Here is a 20,359-nt window from a genome sequence, read left to right on the forward strand (position 1 = left end):
TGAGTCACAACGGCAAGGCATTGTGGGTAGCCAAATTAGCCCAAATGCAAACCTTTTCTCCGGGAAGTTGTCTTTGTCTAAGAGGGCTATTTTATACATAGCTTAATCAATCTAGACCAATGGATTTTCATATTTATATATATTATTATACACCCCAGTTTAATCACATGCCTGAGTGCAGCCCCCCATATTCCCCAGAATCAGAAATGCTCTATTCCCCAGTGTCAGCAACCACTATTGCCCAGTGCAAGCACACTTTTATTTCCAGGTTTCAGCAGCCTCCTATTCCAAAGCGTCAGCACCCCTCCATTCTGTAGTGCCAGCTTTCCTCTCCAAAATAACCCCCCCAGCACCTTTTCCTGTTCCCAGTGGCAGGTTCCGACAGTCCAGCACCCAGCCCCACTGGAATATTAGCCTGGAACCCACTATCTACTCCTGCAACTTTAGCACAGTTCACCTGGCTCTCCCTCTTTTGTGCCAAGCCCTCTCAATGCACCTGCTCAGTCTACCCGTCACCATTTTATCATAGCAATAGGCACACATCTCAGCAGTGGAGCCTTTCACCATCACTTAAGCATCCCGTCTGTCCCCTCTCCCTCCCTTCTAGGCCCCAGTCGCAAGCATAGCCAATGCATCCTAGCAACACAGGCCCACGAGGCTCCACTTCAGACATACATGCCTCTAACTGCCCCGCACTCGGAGCTCAGGGTACTTCCGGTTTGCACACTTGAAAGCAACAGCAAAGGTATCTTGAACTTTCAGTCACTACTCGCTGATCTAACTCACCTCCTTCTCATTCAGATTCTCCAGAACGCTTGGGGACCATGCAACTGGCAGAGGAGAGTGGTATAAATATTTACTTAAAGTATTGATCACAAACTGCTGCCTGACAATGAATGAATGTGAGACAATAGGCCCCAGGCGGTAAGGGGTTTACGACGGCGTAAACAGCGCCGACCCTTACCGCCTGATTCCGAGGTCCCTTAGCGCCATGGCGGATTTAACACCTGCTTTTAGCAGGTGTTAAAATCCATGGCGCTAAGGGACCATGTTGTTAATTACGCCACCGTAATTTACGGTGGCGTAATTAACGCCTTCCCCACTCCCATTATGCCCTATGGGGCAAAAATGGGAATGGGGAAGGGTAAATGGGGATTGGGGATTTACTGCCCCGCCAACCTCGGAATGGGGCGGTAAGTCCGCCAACCACCATGGCGTAAACATAGTTTACGCCATGGTGGTAAAGGTACGACCCAGGCGGTAACTTACCGCCTGGGTCGTAATGAGGCAATGGCCCTCATTACAACTCAGGCGTCAAGGGTTTAACGGCGCCATCGGCGCCGTTAACCCTTAACGCCTGATTACAAGTGTCCCTTTGCGGGTTGGTGTTTAACGCCTGCTTTTAGCAGGCGTTAAAAATCCAACCCGCAAAGGGACTTTGGAGCTAATTACGGCACCGTAATTTACGGTGCCGTAATTAGCGCCTTCCCCATTCCCATTATGCCCTATGGGGGCAAAAATGGGAATGGGGAAGGGCAAATGGTGAATGGGGAATTACCGCCCCACTCACCTTGGAATGGGGCGGTAATTCCGCCATCCACCATGGCGGAATCGTAACCTTAGCGGCATGGACCATGGTGCTAATAGCACCATGGTCCTTCGCCAAGGTTATAATGAGGGCCAATGAATGAATGTGACAATTGTCCTAGAGCGTGGAAAGCGACCTCTGATCAAGCTGTGAATGGCCTTTTATCAGGCTATCTACGAACCCTGCCATGAAACCAACTCTGGACTGTAGGATGAAGCCCCCTGCCTTTGCGTTAGTAGATTTGATGGTAACAGTGGGCCCGATTCTGAGGTGCATGCAAAAACAAGAAAGTGTTCATCCATGAAGGATGATCACTTTCTTTAAAAGCACGCTATTCTGACAAAGTGCTAATGTGGCAATCTGGCATATAAGCAACGACGTTATCATGCCTGATTTACTGCTTCACAACAGCCTTAGCAACCATGAGAAATGCAGGGCTGGCACCGCAAGTGGATTCTTCTCTCTGAGTTAAAATACGACACCAGTGAGGTGCCATTAAACGCTGCTCCACACGTTTTCCTTTATAAAAATGGCATTTCCGAGAGGACAGCACCACTTTTCTAGTTTAATGAAAGCTTAAGAAAACTTTTTTGAACAAGAGAAGTGGCAGTCTTTTAGAAAATGCTTGCAGTGCCACTGGAGCACATGTTTCTATGTAAACAATAGATTAATGCAGCTTTTGCTGCTTGACAGCATGACATTTCCCCTCCAATATTTCCACCCACCCCGGAATGGTGGTGCTGGAAACTGGAGGGGAGAATGTCAGCTTTCCACACTATAATTAGCACAAGCTCAGAATCCGGCCCAGAGTCTGGATGCTACCAACCTTGGCCTCATGCTGGGCCTCGGTCGGTCCATGGCATATCCCCTATACCAACCCCCCCTCTGCCCCAGGACCTTGGCAGAGGACTGTCCCTTGAGCCAGGTCTCCACGGGCCCTGTCCCTTTAAGGGGTGGACCAGGGTATAACCCACATTGCGACTCTAATACACAACCTTTAATTAGTGCAAGGGGCCGAGGAACACTGCAAGACTCACTTTAGCAACGGGAAAGGTTATGTACCGTACAGTTTAGATCCATCAGCCTGGTAGTAAAGCGCTGCATGAGAACCGTCCAGCCATCAGCATTTGCAGTGCACATAGCTAATCAAAGACAGCATACAGGCATTCTGTGAGCTTGGGTTGCAGCCCCACATTGTTGCCAGGTGTGTGGAATCGGAATGTTGTGAATCGTGGGGGAGGAAGGCAAGCTAGGGGTTTTGGCGGAGAGTCATGTCCCTGGTGAAGGGATTTGATAAGTAAGGCACGGTAGGAACTGAAGAGAGGTTGAGGTACCGAGCATCCTGGTCTACGCTCTGGGATTGCCAACTGCCATTTAGGCCCAGCCCCTACTACCAGTCAGGCCTACCGTAGAGGTGCACGCAGGCCTTAGAGAACGGGTGGAGGGTCTCCCGAGTGAATCAAGGAAGCAGAGGACCAGAGCCTGCCAACCGAGGAGACAAGAAAGAATTGGATGGGACACAAACACCCCAGAACTGACCTCCTTTGCCGCGAAGAGAATGAGGATTGGCACTAATCAAAATGGGAGCTGAGGATACAAGACAAAGCCATCCTGTTGATGTTGGATCTCTTGCTTTGCCTTTATTCAGTTTGGCCCAGATCTTTAAACTTCCCTTATATACCCTGGTTTGGATATAACTGTGTCTGCCGTCTTATGATTCTATCCTAAAAGATTGTCCATGTTTGCTAGGAAAGAATTCCCTGGCTCTTGACGTAGAGTAGTCATGGATGCCAGGCGCCATCACCAGCTACACAATGCTAGGCAGTGCAGGGTTGATCCCCTTGTCTACTCTGCCATGCCCTGGCTGTTTGGTAGTTGCTCGTCACATTGGGAGAAACAAGTCACTATGCCCTTTCAAGAGGCTCAAAATTGAGTAAAGCAATCAATCAGACTACAAGCACCCCTGTGTTACCACTGCTCCCACAGTCCCCCCCATAAAGTAGTAACAGGAACTCAATTTTAAACTCAGATAGTGCAGTGCTAGTACTGCCAGGGATGGAGGGTTTGCCAAGTCCTGACTACAAAGAGAACAATGTTCCAAGAATGCCCAAACCGGGGAAATACATGTTCGCTCTAAAATTGGTGTGCTCCGCAGTCATCGAGCATGCACGACAACACGCACGGCAACAGCGCACAAAGATCTCTATTTTGCTGAGTTACATTCACTACAGAACATTACCTTGCATAGATACGCTCCACAAAGCTGTGCAGAGTGGAGTACCAAGATGGCAGCTAGCCTTCATTAAGGCACAGGCTGTATCTACAAAAACCTAGGGGCATGGCTGCAACCCAGTGTAAAACAGTCGATCCCAAGGCTACTAATGACTCATACCTGAGTAAGGTTAAGCACGGGCGGTCCTCATGGGCAGAGTCAACCATCTATATAACCAGTGGACATTGTAAAAATAGTATGGGTGTTTTGAGATGCAGAAGGAGCTTTTGAAAGAATTGCAGGTTGAAAGAGAAGGCGATTGAGGCTGAAGGAAGTAGTCTGGGGAGAGGTGGCCAGAAGGAGGTAGAGAAGGGGTGAGGTGGAGAACAAGAATGAAGTGGAGGGGAGGAACACCAGAAAGAGGAAGGTGGCAGGCATTAAAGATAAAGAAGGAGAGGAGGGAGGAAGGACTAGAGAAGGTAAAACCAATAGGGAAGAGGAGGAGAACATTCAGATGGAGTTTGGAACTGATATCGAGGAGGAGGAGGTAGAGAACATTCAGTATGAGAGTGGATGTGGCACGGAAAGAGCGAAGGAGGAGTGGGCTGAGAAGGTGGTCAGAGTAGAAGATCAGGGAGATGGAAGAGAGGAAAGATGTGAGTGGAAGGGTGGAAATGTGATCATTTGGCAAAGCATCGCAGAGGTGGAGTCAATGGAGAAGAGATGATGAGAGTACAGGAAAGACCTTCAGAACCAGACTGTTACAAATATTTCAGGCGGAAGATGAGAGAGGGTTGTTAGAGACTAGCTCAAGGGACTTAGGGCACCAGGCAGGGAGATGGAGAAAGCACACTGGCCCAATGTTTTAATCTGTTTATTATTGGCTTTATTTTCCTATGTAGAGCATTCACCAAAACACTAAACATAATATGATAAAACAGTACAAAAACAATGAATGAACCATATGAACAAACCACAAGCTGAAGAATAAGAGAGTGGGATAATGTGTTCTTTTACAGAAGGAAAAAGAGAGAAAGACAGTGGAGGCAGCATATGAATGGGATGGAGCACGGTTGAGGACGCTGCGACTAAGGGGTGAAAGTTGCCGTGGGAAGTGAGAGGAAAATGAGTCATATAGTAGGGATGGAAGCCGGAGAAGGCAGTAATTGTGGAAGAGGCATCCATTTGGATGGAGGAGAGGGAAAACTGTAGGCCAGAGGGAAAGGGAGGAATGGCACTAATAGGCGAGGCAAGTGGTGAGGAGAGGTCAGAGGGTGGAAAGGAAATGGTAGAAACAATTCAGTGATCAGATAGGGATGGTGTGACAGTGGTATTAGTGACTGAGAGAGAGGTGGAGATGAATAAGAGATCCAAAGAGTTACCCACCTGGTGTGGGTAGGTAGGTTATGGATAGAGTGGAGAGTGTGGTCACTAAGAAAAGACTGAAGTTCATATTTCTGAGAAGTGGTTGGAGAGGGAAGGTTAAAGTCACCTAAAAGAATGAGGTGATGTTTAGTGGAAAGATAATCAAGGAGTTGCCCAAGTTCAAAGAACAAGAATTGTCTGGTGGGACCAGGAGGGCGATAGATGGAGAAGATGTGAACCGAGTGAGGTGCAGCAATAGTAGGGATGGTGTATTCTAAAGAATTAATGAGTACGGCATAAGTGTAGGAGAAAGGCAGAGAATGCTTGTGAAAGGGAGGATGTAGAAGGATGGAGAGTATCGAGAGTAGAGGAAGACCAGAAACATGAATAGATGCGTCACCATTTATTGGCATAATCGAGAACTCAAAAGGTGAGGCAAGAGAAAACACAAAAGCAGAAGGCTCAAATGGCCATAGGTTGCGATGAAGAAAAGTAGAAAAGTGGTTGCACTTGAGAAAGAATAATGAGGAGAGGAGACGGTCAAAGACAGAGAAAGTGGAATGTGGTCAGAGGAGTAACTAGGGAGGGCAGAGACAGAGGAGAATGAGGGTATGGTAGAAAAGATTAGTTCAAGAAAGGAACCAGTACAATGAAGGGGGGCGGGTAGGAACTTGAGGGAAGTAGTAAGAGTCCAGAAGAAATAGCAGAGGAATGGACAGCAGGAATGAAAAGATTAAAATCACCAGAGCATAAAAGGAGAGTCAGAATGAAGTAAAAAAGAGAGCAAGGAATAAAGAACATCGCAAAATGTAATCAGGGTCCAGGACCCTAGCCAGTCTCTAAAGAAGCATGGTAGCCTCTTGGCTGCATCAGCCAGCCCTAACGTATACCCAGGACTAACATTCAAGTGCTCGTGGGGCCTGAGACCCAGGCGAGGGATCTGCCCAGGAATCCAGGATGAGAAGAAAGAAGGTTGGGGTCTCTCAATCCCCCAAGACTACTAGTGACTGGGAAGTGAAAATATACTCCAGGGAAGGGGCCCCTGAATTGAGGATTATGAAACCCAGAGGCTTTGTTTTAAACCCGAAATCAAAGACAGCCCATTGTTGAGTTTGTTGCTTTAGTGTGCCAACCAGTGAACACTCTCTAGTGAAGTTGCATGCTTGAAAAACGTGCATGCTTTAAAAACACATGTGTCACCTTTTGGGATCTACTCTGTTCTGTGACAACCCTTAATCCTCAAAAAACGCCCAATGCTCACACATCACAAATAAATAACTAAAATAAAAAAGGACAGATCATAGCAATCAATAAGGGACCCCATGACAAGATACAGTAACATCCAATCGTGCCATCTATCGACCCTCTCGGAAAAACCCTCTTCTGGGGGTGAATACTAGGCGTTCTGTTCCCTAGTGGTTTGAGAGAGAATTGCAGAACGTGCTCCTCCTCTGCAAAGAGCTATGTCCGCATGATCAGTGGGCGGGGCTTGCAGTGATTTCCTATGTAACTCAGGGCGACCTATCAAACAGGAGATATAGAGGAAGTTGTGGCAGCCTCTGGAAGAGGAAACTGGGACTCTGCACATCAACATAAACTTGTGGAGGAAATGCTGGCCGTCAGACAAACCTCTTAAGAATTAACACTGACAATGAAGTCTTGGAGCAATTTCGCCACTAATTATGCCTCCCACCTGAAGGACATTACTGTGGTGTGTGACCCTCCCAAGTGTGTTGCCCCTTTAAGGGAATGTGTCCCTTCCATGCATATTCGCTTTTAACATGGCCCAAGACTGTGTCATGACCCAAGCTAATAAAAGGAGCCCCTGCAGGCACGTGCTTTAGATTGGCTGCAGACTCCCAAAGAGGAATGATTTAGGCCTGCAGGCCGACACTGTGTGAGCATGGACCTGCAGGCCATGATGCCGTGGGACCCTCAAGCCAGCCAGGTGGCAAGGGTCCGCATGGTCATGGGTATGGCCCGCCCTGCCCCCACTAAAGACCAGGTATCCCCCGGCAACCCTCTACGGTGCTGATGAGCCCTGGCAGCCAGGGGTCATGCTGGATGCACATAGCAGGCCCCCCTATATACAAAATTACCTAAGATTGTATTGGAATTCTGCTCTGTAGAGTAAGCCATACTACCTTGATTTTCTATGAGGCTTTGTGCACGCCATTTTGTTTTCTTTCAATATTATTGTTTTTATTATTACAGAAATTAGATTGTGACATCCCGTGTGAAACAAGATGCTTTCCGGATTGTGTGCGCAGTATCAATCAGTCTGTGGGCAGTAGACGGAACAGCTCGGATTGGTTAAGAACCTGTCAAGTGTGCTTGCTCTCTTGAGAAATATCGATTTGAAGAATTGTGATGGGAAGCGGGAGCTGTGCCATGCATGGAAATAAATCGTGCAGCGCCAGGTCTCTTTCCTCATGGAAGTTGGCGCCCGTGGATGATGTCAAACGCATCACGTGACCACATCATCTTATCCCTCCTGCACAATGGTCGCAAGTGCTTAATTGTTTCCTTTCGCTGCGAGCAAGAGTCCTTTAATACTGGTATGGAAGAGATGCCCAGAGTGACACAAGGGTGCATCTGAAGGCTTCTCAGTAGCGAGACTCAGAGGTCCCTGAGCTCTCTCTCCGTATTGAGAGAAGGGCGCCTCAGGAAGAACTCTCACCAGAGGTCCTCACAGAGCTCTGTCTCAGCAGTGAGAGAAGGGCGGCTCACAGAGTACTCTGTTACAACGCAAGTTGAGGGGTTGCAATGATGAGCCAGGAGACCAGGTTGGGTTAAGAGACTTTAGTGGGTTCGTGGTACATAAGTCACAGGTAATAATTTACAGGCAGGATAAGTACATAAGGGAGGGAAGCATCCACAGGTCCCCCCTCTGTTCAGCTCATTTTCCAACTGAACAGGGAGAACCTTGGCACTCACACCAAAACATTCTAAATGGAACACTACAATACAAGCATTCCAGGCACAGGCTCACATATACTTAGGAAACAGCTAATGAACCAGGATAGGTAAGACATAACACATCTCCCCCCTTACATGACAATACAATGAAGGAAGGAAACAGAAGGAAAAGTCATAAATGGACAATATATCTAAAAAAAACTATCCTTCCATATTCCATCCAGCAAACCACTAATAGTCATATGCTATTCCCTTCCAATTCCATGATATAGCTAAAAATAGCTAATCCACTACAAGACACTCGCAGAACCATAATGGCCATTTATGGAACTCAGCTACAGGGAACCAGCCCACAATCTAATAAACAAACCTGACCACCTACATCATATCATTAACCCTGTTACAACATTCTCCAACATCAAAAGCTTCTTGAAAGAAACTACAGGGTTAATACCCTCTATCTGCCTAATGCATATCATTTAGAGACACAAATTGCCTCCACATAACATCCTGCTGAGCACCAACCACATTAACGGTGACAAATAGCACCAATGTTGATACCCAACCAAATGATCAATCATTAACTAACTAACACATTGACACAAAAATGTGCCAACATAAAACCAGGTCTGTAACCTAGCTACTAACCTTGAAACACCAATGCTCACCACTGAGCACTTTAACATTTGAACCTATGTAAGTTCACTACCTGAACAAGAGAATGCTCGCCACAACTAAGCATATTAAACATAGGCATGCTTAAAGGTCAAGGAATTAACCTATTACTAGACAATGAGCAAACCATGCTCTCATACTGGCAAACAGACTTTCACACAACCACAATCACACAGCTGACTTATTAATAAGCTACACAGTTTGTTAAATAAACTAATGAACAAATTCAGCTTGAAAAATTTGGGAATATAAAACGTTTTAAGTTACACCACCATAGCGAGTCCCAAAAATCATGCTTGCAAAGTTCAGTTTTGACATATACCTGTGGAAAAATTGTTAGGTTAATAAAAACATTGTCAAGGTGAACATATCAAAGAAATGCAGTAGTTCTATGGCACTCACAATATCCACACAAAAACAACAAGACGAATTCAGCATAACAAATTTTGATAATCCGAAAATTAGGTGCGCCGCAATAAACATTCAAAATGTTATGCCTGCAGAGTCTTTGTTGATATGTAGCTGTGGGTTAGTTACTGCAAACTACACTATACATTTTATTACCTGCCATTTCTTTTGGTTGCATTAATTCCATTCCATTACCACTTAAAACCTGCTAAAAACATTGGTGCCATAGCCATTTCCAATTAAAACTTGCCAATAACCAACATTGGCACCATAACTTTAGGTCCAATGCAATTACTAAAACACTTGCCAAACAAAACACATTGGCACCATAATAAAACACTGCTTATTGGCACATAGCCACGATATGGCTCCAAAAAATAATTCAATTGCCCACCCTTGGGTAACACTCATGCTTACAGTATGGCACACACCAATAACTATATTCACACCAATAAAGAGACCCACAGCACATGGCCACTGTAAATCAACACTCCTGCCAACGCTATTGGCACAAAAAACAGGAAACTCCTTTCCCAGAAGCATGTTATAGAATGCCATATAACAAACCATAAAAACTACACCACAATGCCTGCAAAATGTGACCCATGTTTTCATATATCACATTCCCAAAGTGATGTATTGCCTTCATTTTCATTTTCCAAACATTTTAGCATGTGATGGCCTTTGCATTTACAATATAAAGAAACGTTGCATGGGTACATTGCATGTTGCTTTCAACTCTTAAATATCAGCTCAATAAAATGGCAATGTCACAACAAAAAAAATTGCAATGTACATAAGGCAAAACATTTTGAGTTCGCACATTACACTTTCAAGAAAATCGAAAGGCATAAACACTTTCCTGAAGATCCGATCAGACAAAATGGAAATGCTAATAGAAAATAAATGCCTGCCACTTTCATTTTGATAGCCTTGAAATGCATCCCCCAGTCATTGCAGTACATGTGACGTTCCAGTAATGCCGAAGGTAATGAACAGTCAATCCAGCTGCGCCTTTAACTCCAACTCAGTGTTAATATGACTTGCAGCCGCTCCTTTTTACAGCATGTTCAAACGCAGCTTGTAAAAGTCTTATGAACGTGGGCGTGATGTCAAATGCCCGGCTACTTCTATGCGCATTATCGCTGGAGCCACTTGCACTGCTGATATGCAGAGTCTCTCTTTTGTTCCCCCGACCCCTTGCTCTGCCAATAACACGCCATTGACTTCTTGTGAAGCGCCAAACTAAAAATGCGCCTATGCCTTCATATATTAAGAAGCCATTGCTGTGGCAGATGCAGAACAAATGAAAGTGAGCAGCGCTGCCCTCCAAAATCACTATAAATGTCCCTTACTAATCAGTCATGCAGGACATGGGGCGCGCTCACCTTGGGTCCGGGGGGAGGAGGGGGCCGGTGGATGCTTCTGGTTCCTCACTCCTTTTTGGTGGGCAACTTCCTGGGCACCATATTCCTTCTGGCACAAGTTTGCTTCTTTTCTGTCCTTTCTTGCTGCTTCTGGTTCCTCACTCCTTTTTGGTGGGCAACTTCCTGTCACCATATTCCTTGTGGCACAAGTTTGCTTCTTTTCTGTCCTTTCTTGCTGCTTTTCAGCCCCAGGTACACCTCAATCACCAAAATCCTCATCGCCAGTGTTACAACGCAAGTTGAGGGGTTGCAATGATGAGCCAGGAGACCAGGTTGGGTTAAGAGACTTTAGTGGGTTTGTGGTACATAAGTCACAGGTAATAAGTTACAGGCAGGATAAGTACATAAGGGAGGGAAGCATCCACCGGTCCCCCCTCTGTTCAGCTCATTTTCCAACTGAACAGGGAGAACCTTGGCACTCACACCAAAACATTCTAGATGGAACACTATAATACAAGCATTCCAGGCACAGGCTCACATATACTTAGGAAACAGCTAATGAACCAGGATAGGTAAGACATAACATCCTCTTTCAGCAGTGTGGCCCAAAGGTCACCAGGGAGCTCTCTCACAGCGGTCGGAGAAGGGCACCTGACCTCAGGAAGACCTCTCTCACCAATGTAACTCAGAAGTCCACAGAGAGCTCACTCTGATCCGCAGTGAGAGAAGGGTGCCTCAGGAAGGCCTCTCACCAGAGGTTCGAATAGAGCTCTCTTAGCAGCGAGAGAAGGGCGCCTCGGGAAGGCCTCTCTCAGCAGTGTGACCCAGAGGTCACCAGAGAGCTCACTGTCCTCTGTGAGAGAAGGGCGTCTCTAACAGGCCTCTTGCCAGAGGTCCCCAGAGAGCTCTGTCTCAACAGCGAGAGAAGGGGGGCCTCAGGAAGGCCTCTCTGCTGAGTGACTCAGATGTCCCAGGAGAGCTCTACTTCGGCAGTCTGAGCCGAGCCGCTCTGGAAGGCCGTACCGAATTAGGATCTCATTGGGCTTTTATTTATTTATTTCCATACAGGCGAAACAATGCTTTTTTGATCACAAAAGAACGTACAGTAGATAGGAAACCAGATTTGACAGGAAGCAGTGAGTTTCTTACAATGGGTTGAGCTTGAGGGACATTCTGACTAGGTTGCGGAGGGGAGTAAATGGAACAGGACCGTGGACAATACATAAGTGGACCTGCATAAATTAAGGACAACCAACATTTGACATTTTCAAGTGCAGGTAGGCAGAACGGCCAGCTGTGCTCACAATGTGACCATGATGGGTGAAGTACTAGAGTGGAGGCAGAGGAAGTGAGGGACAGAGGATGGTTAGAGGCGAGGGAAACATGTTAGCTAGTAGGGAGATGAGAGGTAAGTTAAGAGGGTAACTCAGAGGTGAGGGGGTAGGCTTTTAGTTTGGTTTGGAACCAATCCGTGTGCACTGTTTCTTGGATGTCCACAGGAAGAAAACTGCATGCAAGTGAAGTCAGAAGCGAGGAGGAGTGGAAGCGAGAGGAAGCACAGGGAGGGTGAGGAACCACAAGGGTAGTTGAGAAGACAGAGCAGAGATTACGAGAAGGCTTGTAGTGTTGGATAGAAGAGGATAGATACAGCAGTGCCTTATTGTGGATAGATTTGTGAAACAGAAGAAGACCTTTAAATCTTTGCACCGTCAGCCATACAGCCTGGTGAGGTATGAGAAAGTAGGTGTGAAGCGAGGGAGTTCAAAGAGTCCTGGTAGTAAAATTAATGATCTTGTTGAGAGGACAGAAAGCATAGTTGGGGAGACCAAAGAGGAATCGGGCACAGAAGTCCAGTTTAGAGAAGACAAGGGTGGTTAAGAGATGCTTGGCGGTGTTGAAAGGAAGGCGGTGCCTGATTTTCTTAATATTTAAGAGGTTGTGGCACCAGGACATTAAGTGTCCCACGCTTGAAGCTAGGAAAAATATACTTCAGTGTCGTACTACAAAAAGTTCCCTTTTTTAATATTAAACCAATTTTAATGGAAATCAGGAATGTCAATTCTAATTGTTTTTAACTATGAGATACAGTCAGCAAGTAGCTATGTTGTGTATTCTACCAGTCAAAGCAAACGCTTACATATTGGGCCTCATTCCAAGTCTGGCGGTAACCCACTGGTGCTACCGGTGGGTTGCCGCCAGACTTTAACAACGTTTCTTCTGCCTGAGATCCCGGTGCCACCGGGACATTACAAGTCCCGGCGGCGCGGGATATCAGGTGGTGGAAAATGTTAGTTCCCATTCCCATTGGAAGCACCGGCTCCGTTGCAGGTCAGACCTGCCGTGCGCACAGGCCCCAGAAAGCAGAGTTCTAGTCTGCTTGTCCAAAATGGTTGTCAGTATGTGCTACCGGCACCATTATTTCCAGACCGGCAGATTCGTAATGAGGCCTATTGTCTTCAGAATATCTTAGCTGTCGACATTGTACCCCCTTTTCTATAATAATTGCAATTGACATTGCTATGTCAGCATTCCAACCTGCACAAGCTTTCCTTCTCAGTGAGTAGGGCTTCTCCAGACTGCAGACACTGTTCCTAATGCAAGCATTTAACACAAAAATAGGAAGTTTTGGTTGTGACCAGTACAGGCACCATAAACTCAGGGGCTCCTTGTCATGTGTCTCTATACCTTTGCCTCTTGAATAATTCAGCCATGCTGGAAGGTGTTTCAGTAAGGGTTCCCAGATGACTCCATGTCAAGAAGAATGCCATACTCCACTTCTGGGCTTTGCTTTTACCTCAGTCCATTTTATTCAGTTGAAGTGACAGTGAAAGCTCAGTGCCGGGCATGTGCAGCCTCCTGACAGGGAGTCATCTGGCAACCCTGCTCTCAGCAGCATGCATCAGGGTGGCTTACAAAGCTCTCCCATCAGTAGGAGAAGGGGAAACTTGCTGAGGTCTCCCTCAGCAGTGACCCAGGGCATCTCAGTGAGGACTCACAAAGTAGCGTGAGCCCAGGCTTTTTCAGCAATGTAACCCAGAGATGCCTAAGCTCTCTTTCAGCAGCTGGAGCCCATAAACACATCATGGATATCTCTCTTATAAGAGTTATTCTTTTATGGTGCATTTGTAATGTGTGCAGCTGCCATTAGTATGGCCTTGAAGTGCTGACCAGATTTGTGATTCTGTGCGTCCATGGTCCGACAAGTATTATTACATAGGCGTCTCATCGGCTAACGAGACCATTGCATTCACAGAGAAAACTAGACTAGAATAGCATTAGCAATATGGGTGATTACTGTCCCCGTCTATATTCAGGTTATGAAGATTAAGGGCCTCATTACAAGTTGGGTGGTAATTCAGTGTTAAATCCTTGCTCCATTACCACTACTGCCGCTTGGTGCCATGGGTTTACCAGGGGATTACAAGTGGTGGTAATTCCCCATTTATGGCATCCATAGGGATTTTTGGCAGATTTACTGCCCGCAGATTTACAGCAGAGTAAAACTGATGCTTTTTGGAGGTAAACTGGCTGATCACATTACCATGCATGATATTGACATGCTTGCTGTGACAGAGACGTGGCTTCATGACACTGCCCAGATCTCAGTCTCTCATGCACTGCCACCAGGGTACAGAATCTTCAGGATGGATTACACTGGACAACGAGGAGGTGGAGTGGCACTTGTTGCCAAAGAGCATTTTGACTGTCACTCGATGTCACGGCAGCTGGGGAGCAGGTGTAAGTGGATCTATGCCACCTGACCTAAGCACCACCCACCTTCTTAGCCCTGCCTCTTCCTTCCTGCTCTTAACTCTTAGATCAAGGGCATCTCTCGCCCGGGCGTCCAAAGCGAAGGGCAGTCAAAGAAAAGGGCAATTCCTGTTTGGACCTGTTCGGACCAGGAGGATCCAGGACCGGAACCCCTGCTAAGACAGCAGGTAAGCATGCAACAACATGCGTTTACACCCTCTGTCTCCAAAAGTCATCCCCACCCTCTCTGGACCCCCGTGTTGTTCCCTTGTACCCCCCCTTCCCATACACACAAGTCTGTCCTGCTACATTCTGGTTTCACCATCAACGTCTTGTGGCCAATGATGGATTTTACTTTTATAGACTTCATTGATTCACTGTGCGTTACCCTTTCTCAACTCTCATGCTGGACTTCCTTTGCATTTTGTACTCATGGTGACCCTGAATCATGCTGTTCCCATCTTCATCTTGTATCCTGGCTTGCAACATTATGTATTACTACTGACTTTTGCAGTTGTATTCGCTTTCCCCTCTTGCTTCTCCACTCTTTTTGACTTCTTACTCTCTGTCCTCTCCTCCCCTCTCCCTTTTCCTATCTCCTCCCCTCCTCCTCTTACTTTCTTCTACGCACTTACTCTATCAGAATTGTGCCTGGACCTAGTATGATAGAAACCTAGTCTGTCGCTCCCCCATCCCCTTATTGTTCCCCCCCTCCCTCCAGCACTATCTGAAAAATTGTCAGGCATAGTATGATAGTCGCTTGTTTTGTTACTCCCCTCCCTTTCTGCACCCCTCTACCTCACCTTTTGTTTTTCTCCGGCTCTACCAGAAATGTCGTCAGGCCTAGTACGGTAGTCGCCTGTTTGTTTCCATTTCCTTCCCACTCTCCCCCTCCCTTCCTTATCTATGTCTTAGCTCTTGCACTATCTGAAATGTCGTCAGGCCGAGTACGATAGTTAATTTCACATCCTTACTGTTCATGGCCTGTAAGAATGTCATTGTATTTTCCCTTGTTCCCTCCCTTGCCTTGAAGCGCTTTGTATAGGCGCTATATAAATAAACTATCATATCATAAACATCTCGAATATCGAGGGTTGCGAAAATCTGCTAATTAAAATGAAAATCAATCCCAACTCCTCCCTGACAATACTTGTACTATACAAACCACGATAAAATATACCTCTGTTTAAAGAGCAATTGATTGCATCATTGAACAGTATCACTAAACCCAAAGCCCCAGTGATCTAGGGGACTTCAATTTATGGGCAGAAGAAAAAGCAGTATATTTACTATCAGCCCTTGCAACTGTTGGTTTCTCTCAAATGGTAAAGGATCAGACCCATAAAGGTGGTCATACGTTGGATTGGATTTTGGCTCATAACCTACAAAGCACATCCACCACTATGCAGGCCTGTCCTTGGTCTGACCACCTTATGGCCAATATGATAATACAACTGCCGACAGCTCCACCTAGGCTAGAAAGCAAGATAAGAACAGCAATAAAATGTAGGAACTTTAAAAATGGTTCAGACTTTAATTTCTCTACATTGCTGACTTCCAACCTAGATTCAATAGAATTATCTTTCCCATACAATTGCCTCCAACATCGAAACTCTGGTCCCAGAAGAAACAAAGAAAATCAAGAGTAAAACCAGAAAAAACGCATGGTTTAATGACAGCGTTCTACAAGCTAGGACAATGAAAAGAGCATTAGAACGAGAGTGGTGGAAGAAGCCCAGTCCTCTCACACTAAGTAAACATAAAGAGTCTGTGCATACATTTAAAAGCACTATGATTGAAGCCAAAACTAAAAACTTCAATCCGCGGATCAACAGCGTAAGATCCAGTTTTAACTGACTATTTAAAATCCTCAATGAATTCGAGAGGAACATCTTCCACCGATCAGGTGTCAGACGATACAAAACGAGTTTACAAACAAAACCACTGGCTATCAGCAAACCATTGCCGACCAACAGTCCTGTCTTACATCTAATAAAGGCCATACAAGTTTCGAACAATCCTACCTTATTTAACACCAATTCCTTATTACCTACATTTGAATTTCGAATCTGCACAGTAGCTAAAATCCATGGCATTGTTATGAACCTCAAACTCACTTCATGCTTAAGGGATTCCTGTCCCACTAACATCTTTAAAGACTCCCTAGACCTCTTAATTCCATGGATCACCAGGGTGATCAACATGTCCTTCAGGGATGGCATTGTGCCCTCATCATTGAATGAGTCATGGATAACCCCATTTTATAAAAAAGAACACGTTGGATCCAGCATTGGCCAGAAAGTATCGACCCATAACCAACGTTCCCTATCTCCTTAAAATCATTGACAGAGTGGAGTACTTTCAGCTACAGAAATGTATAGAGGACAATACAATCCTGAGGATTCACCAATCTAGATTCAGATCCCAACACGGGACAGAGACTGCACTCTTAGACCTCAAACCAAACATCATGAGCATCGTGGAAAAAGGGCACCCAGCACTACGGATGCGGTTAGACCTCTCTGTGGCATTCAATCTTATTGATCATAACCTCCTTCAAGAGAGATTTGAAAAGTATCACCAGCTGCTCAGAGAAGGCCACTCAACGGATTATGTCATTTCTGGTTTCTAGGATATCAAGAGTAGCTGTTGAAAACACCCAGACCTCCCCTATTACCACCACATGTGGAGTGCCACAGGGCTCATGCCTGTCCCCCACCCTATTCAACATTTACATCAGGCTGCTACTTGATCTACTCAATATCCTGGCTGTCCAATATGCAAAATATGCCGACGACAACCAGGTACTCTTAGAGTTGACTGGTACAAATTCAGAAGACACGTAGGACGTGAATAGGGTGTATATGGAAATCAAAGCATGGATGGCATTAAATTCCATGGCTCTTAAAAATGAGAAAACAGAACTCCTGATCTTTGCATCCAGCCCTCGTCTAAAGAAACTAGACATTCTCTACTCTCATTTCCCAATCTCAGATAATCAGATTCCAGTCACCAAATGCGTGAAAACACACGGCGATCTACTGGACTCTGAATTATCCATGAAACAACAAGTCTCACATATACGCTCATCCTGCGGATATATGATTAAATTGCTCATAAGATTTTGCCCCTCACCTACAAATGTCAGAAAACCGCAGTCCCCCAGTATCTGATCAGCCGGCGGAAAAAAGCTTTGAAACACAAGTTCCACAGAAAAGGAATGCCTTCCCCTACTCATAAGAACATCCCTGCCACTGGTTGCATTCAAGAAAGCCAATAAAACCCACCTCTTCAATTCAGCAGGCTAGTGCCCCCATTCTTCTCTTGACCCCTACACTGTTGACCTCAATCCTGTCTGTGTTTTTATGTCCGCTCTGAGGCCCACGGTCAAATAGCACATTATACGAATTAAATAATAATAATTTATCTCCAGTTTGTTGCTGAAGGAAGATCCTCTACTTTACCTTTAGATTCATGCTGGAAAAATGGCGGTAATTCTGTTATATACCGCCAACAAACGTGACAGAAATGGAATTACAACCCATTATTTCCTGCTCTGCCGAAATGAGGCCCTAAATGCCTGTGGAGTTTGAAAGGAGCATAATTTTGCCGATCACTGGATGATGCTGCGAGACGCGTACAAGGTCAGTTGATATTCGGATGTGGGCTCTAGCATTGGGCAGGAACATATTTCAGTGCCTAAAGACAAGCAATGGCACACAGGAAAACAATTGCCCATGGGTATTAAGTACTAGTAGTTCAAGGTTTGAGTTAGGAAAATACCTACAGGAACAAGGGAAATAATCTAGAGACAATAAGGGGCCAATCAGTAGAATAATGTCAAAGACGGGACCATGCAAAATGGGCTTCTCCAGCTAGTTCCCAGCTCCTGGGATACGGATGCCAAAACAGAAAAGTCCCAAACCGAATATTAGCCAGCCTCTGTGCCTCCCGAGACGACCTACTCTAGCCAACAAGCAGCAGGGAGCCAGGGCATCGGTGTTGGCCAACATAAAAGTCCAAACATACTCTTAGCACATCCTTTAGCCTCTTGGCTAACCCTCTACTACAAACTAAACCTTCTCAATTCATGGCCAACAAAAGCTACACAGACCTAATCTATCAGTGTCCAACCCTACTCTATACACAAAACACAAGCAGATGCTCCCTAGGCGATCTTCTCCAGGGAGTCCTCACGAGTCTGACCTCTCCACAGTCTCTTTTCTCACGCTCTCTCTGCTTCTGCTCAAAGCTTCACTTTCATCAGTTGGCTTATATCACTTCAACATTTCACTTTCTCCTAGGCCAGGCTACTCGCCCACCCACCAGGGGTCCAGTGTTGTGTCCAGGACTCAGCACTACTCCGTGGAGAAGACACCCTAAGAAAATCAGCTTCAGGAATGTTTTTCCAGTCATCGATACAAGCAGGTGATTTAACATACAGTTTCAAAGCCGTTCACAGTTTCATGCGCAGAGGGGGACTATGACTCAGCAAGCAGGGTATGTTGGGTGAGCAAACCAGAAGCAAACAGAACTCCCACAGCAACAGCAGAAAATACACAGATCACAACACTCTGTGGGAGGACACTGAAAACTGGGAAACCAATTCAGTAGAGAACAAAGGAGCTGGAATGCGGGATTCGTGGGCTGCCATGATACTGCTGCCGGATGCCAACATGGCAGACACATTGTTTGCAAGCTTTGATCTACAGCATGGGCAAATTCCAATTTGCAAAATGCAACCCACACCTGATAAAAACGACAATAAACGCCAAGCGCATAGAGAGGAGGCAAAATCATTAGAAAACCCCCAGTGACAAACAAATCAGCTAATGAGGAAACACACCCACCAACCACAGCAGCCAATTGGACAATTACTCCTATAGCACACCTACAAAAACAGTAAATAAAATCCCTTGTCCTTGAGGATGCTGAGATGACGTCAAAAGGGATTGTTTTGTTTCAGAGAGAAGAAGAACAGGCGAGAAGCCAGAGAGTCAGAAACTACATTGGCCAAGTCAATTAGGCCAAATAGAAAGATGCAGAACATGAGGGGGCTAACCCAAACCAACCACACTTCAGGATAGGCTGAAAGCGGGGCTAGACTAGAGATCCTGATAGAAGCCTAGGCCCAAATGCTAGTAGGTATTAGGCCTTGTAAAAAAGTTGAATAGCAGCCTGCTATGGGCTCTAGGCTAGATACTGGTTTTAGCTACAACGCAAACAGGCCAACTAAATAAATGTGTAACCCTTGAAAACCAAGCTAGGCTTGCAAAGTCCTACCCAGTGGCACCCAAGTGGGGTGGGGAATCTTATGAAAGAACCCAGGGGACAGACAGATGGGATGCTACAGGCCATGTCTATGTAAAGCATTCACGGAACCCTTAGGGCAAGAAAGGTGTGATACAGGGCTTGCCACAGTAGTCATTTCCAAGCTACTGCATCGGTGGACACTAATCCATGACGGGTTTGCCTGAACGTACAGACAAAGAAATTTGCTGGGCACCTTAAAATCCATGAGACTGTGAATTATCTGGGATTCTTGGGTGCTGGTGCCTCTGGAACTTTGTTTTTTAGTTTAGGGACTGGATATTGGAGTCTCGTCCTTTAGAGTTGGGCCTTGTAAGAAAGGCATGGTATCAATAGTAAGACAGACACAAGTGACCACAGTTCAAGGGTGTTTATTGAACTTTAAAAAAAGGTTTGAAAAATGCCTATCTAATCCTAAATCTAAAGATTTGAGCTAGCTACGACCATCCAATAATAATAACGCACTCCTAGTGGTGTCTTGTCAAAATAAAAGGGCCTATACTAAAAAAAAAGACTATTGCCAATTCTTACATCTAATTACAAATAATGTGGGAAACAGTGTTACGTAAAAGAATGGAGTGTCCAAGAAATGATGAGTCAGGATATTAACGCTGTTGGCCTCCCTTGCCCACATTATCATCATGGGACAAAGTGACACAATCAAGCTTAGCACAGTCTCTGGCTTCTCTAGCACGAGGGTGCAGTTCAAACATTAGCATCAGGGCCTTCCATGCCCAAGTCTCTTTGCCTTTCATAGTCTCTTCT

At 45.6% G+C, this 20,359-nt stretch overlaps 1 protein-coding gene across 3 annotated transcripts in view; it reads right to left on the reverse strand.

The window, feature by feature from the left end:
- The window catches only part of CACNB1 (calcium voltage-gated channel auxiliary subunit beta 1), a 557,229-nt gene that overhangs the window by 377,525 nt on the left and 159,345 nt on the right, over positions 1–20,359 (reverse strand). The window lies entirely within an intron of this gene.

This window comes from Ambystoma mexicanum, chromosome 13 (assembly GCF_040938575.1).
Source record: "Ambystoma mexicanum isolate Mex_15411 chromosome 13, UKY_AmexF1_1, whole genome shotgun sequence".
NCBI lineage: Eukaryota > Metazoa > Chordata > Amphibia > Caudata > Ambystomatidae > Ambystoma > Ambystoma mexicanum.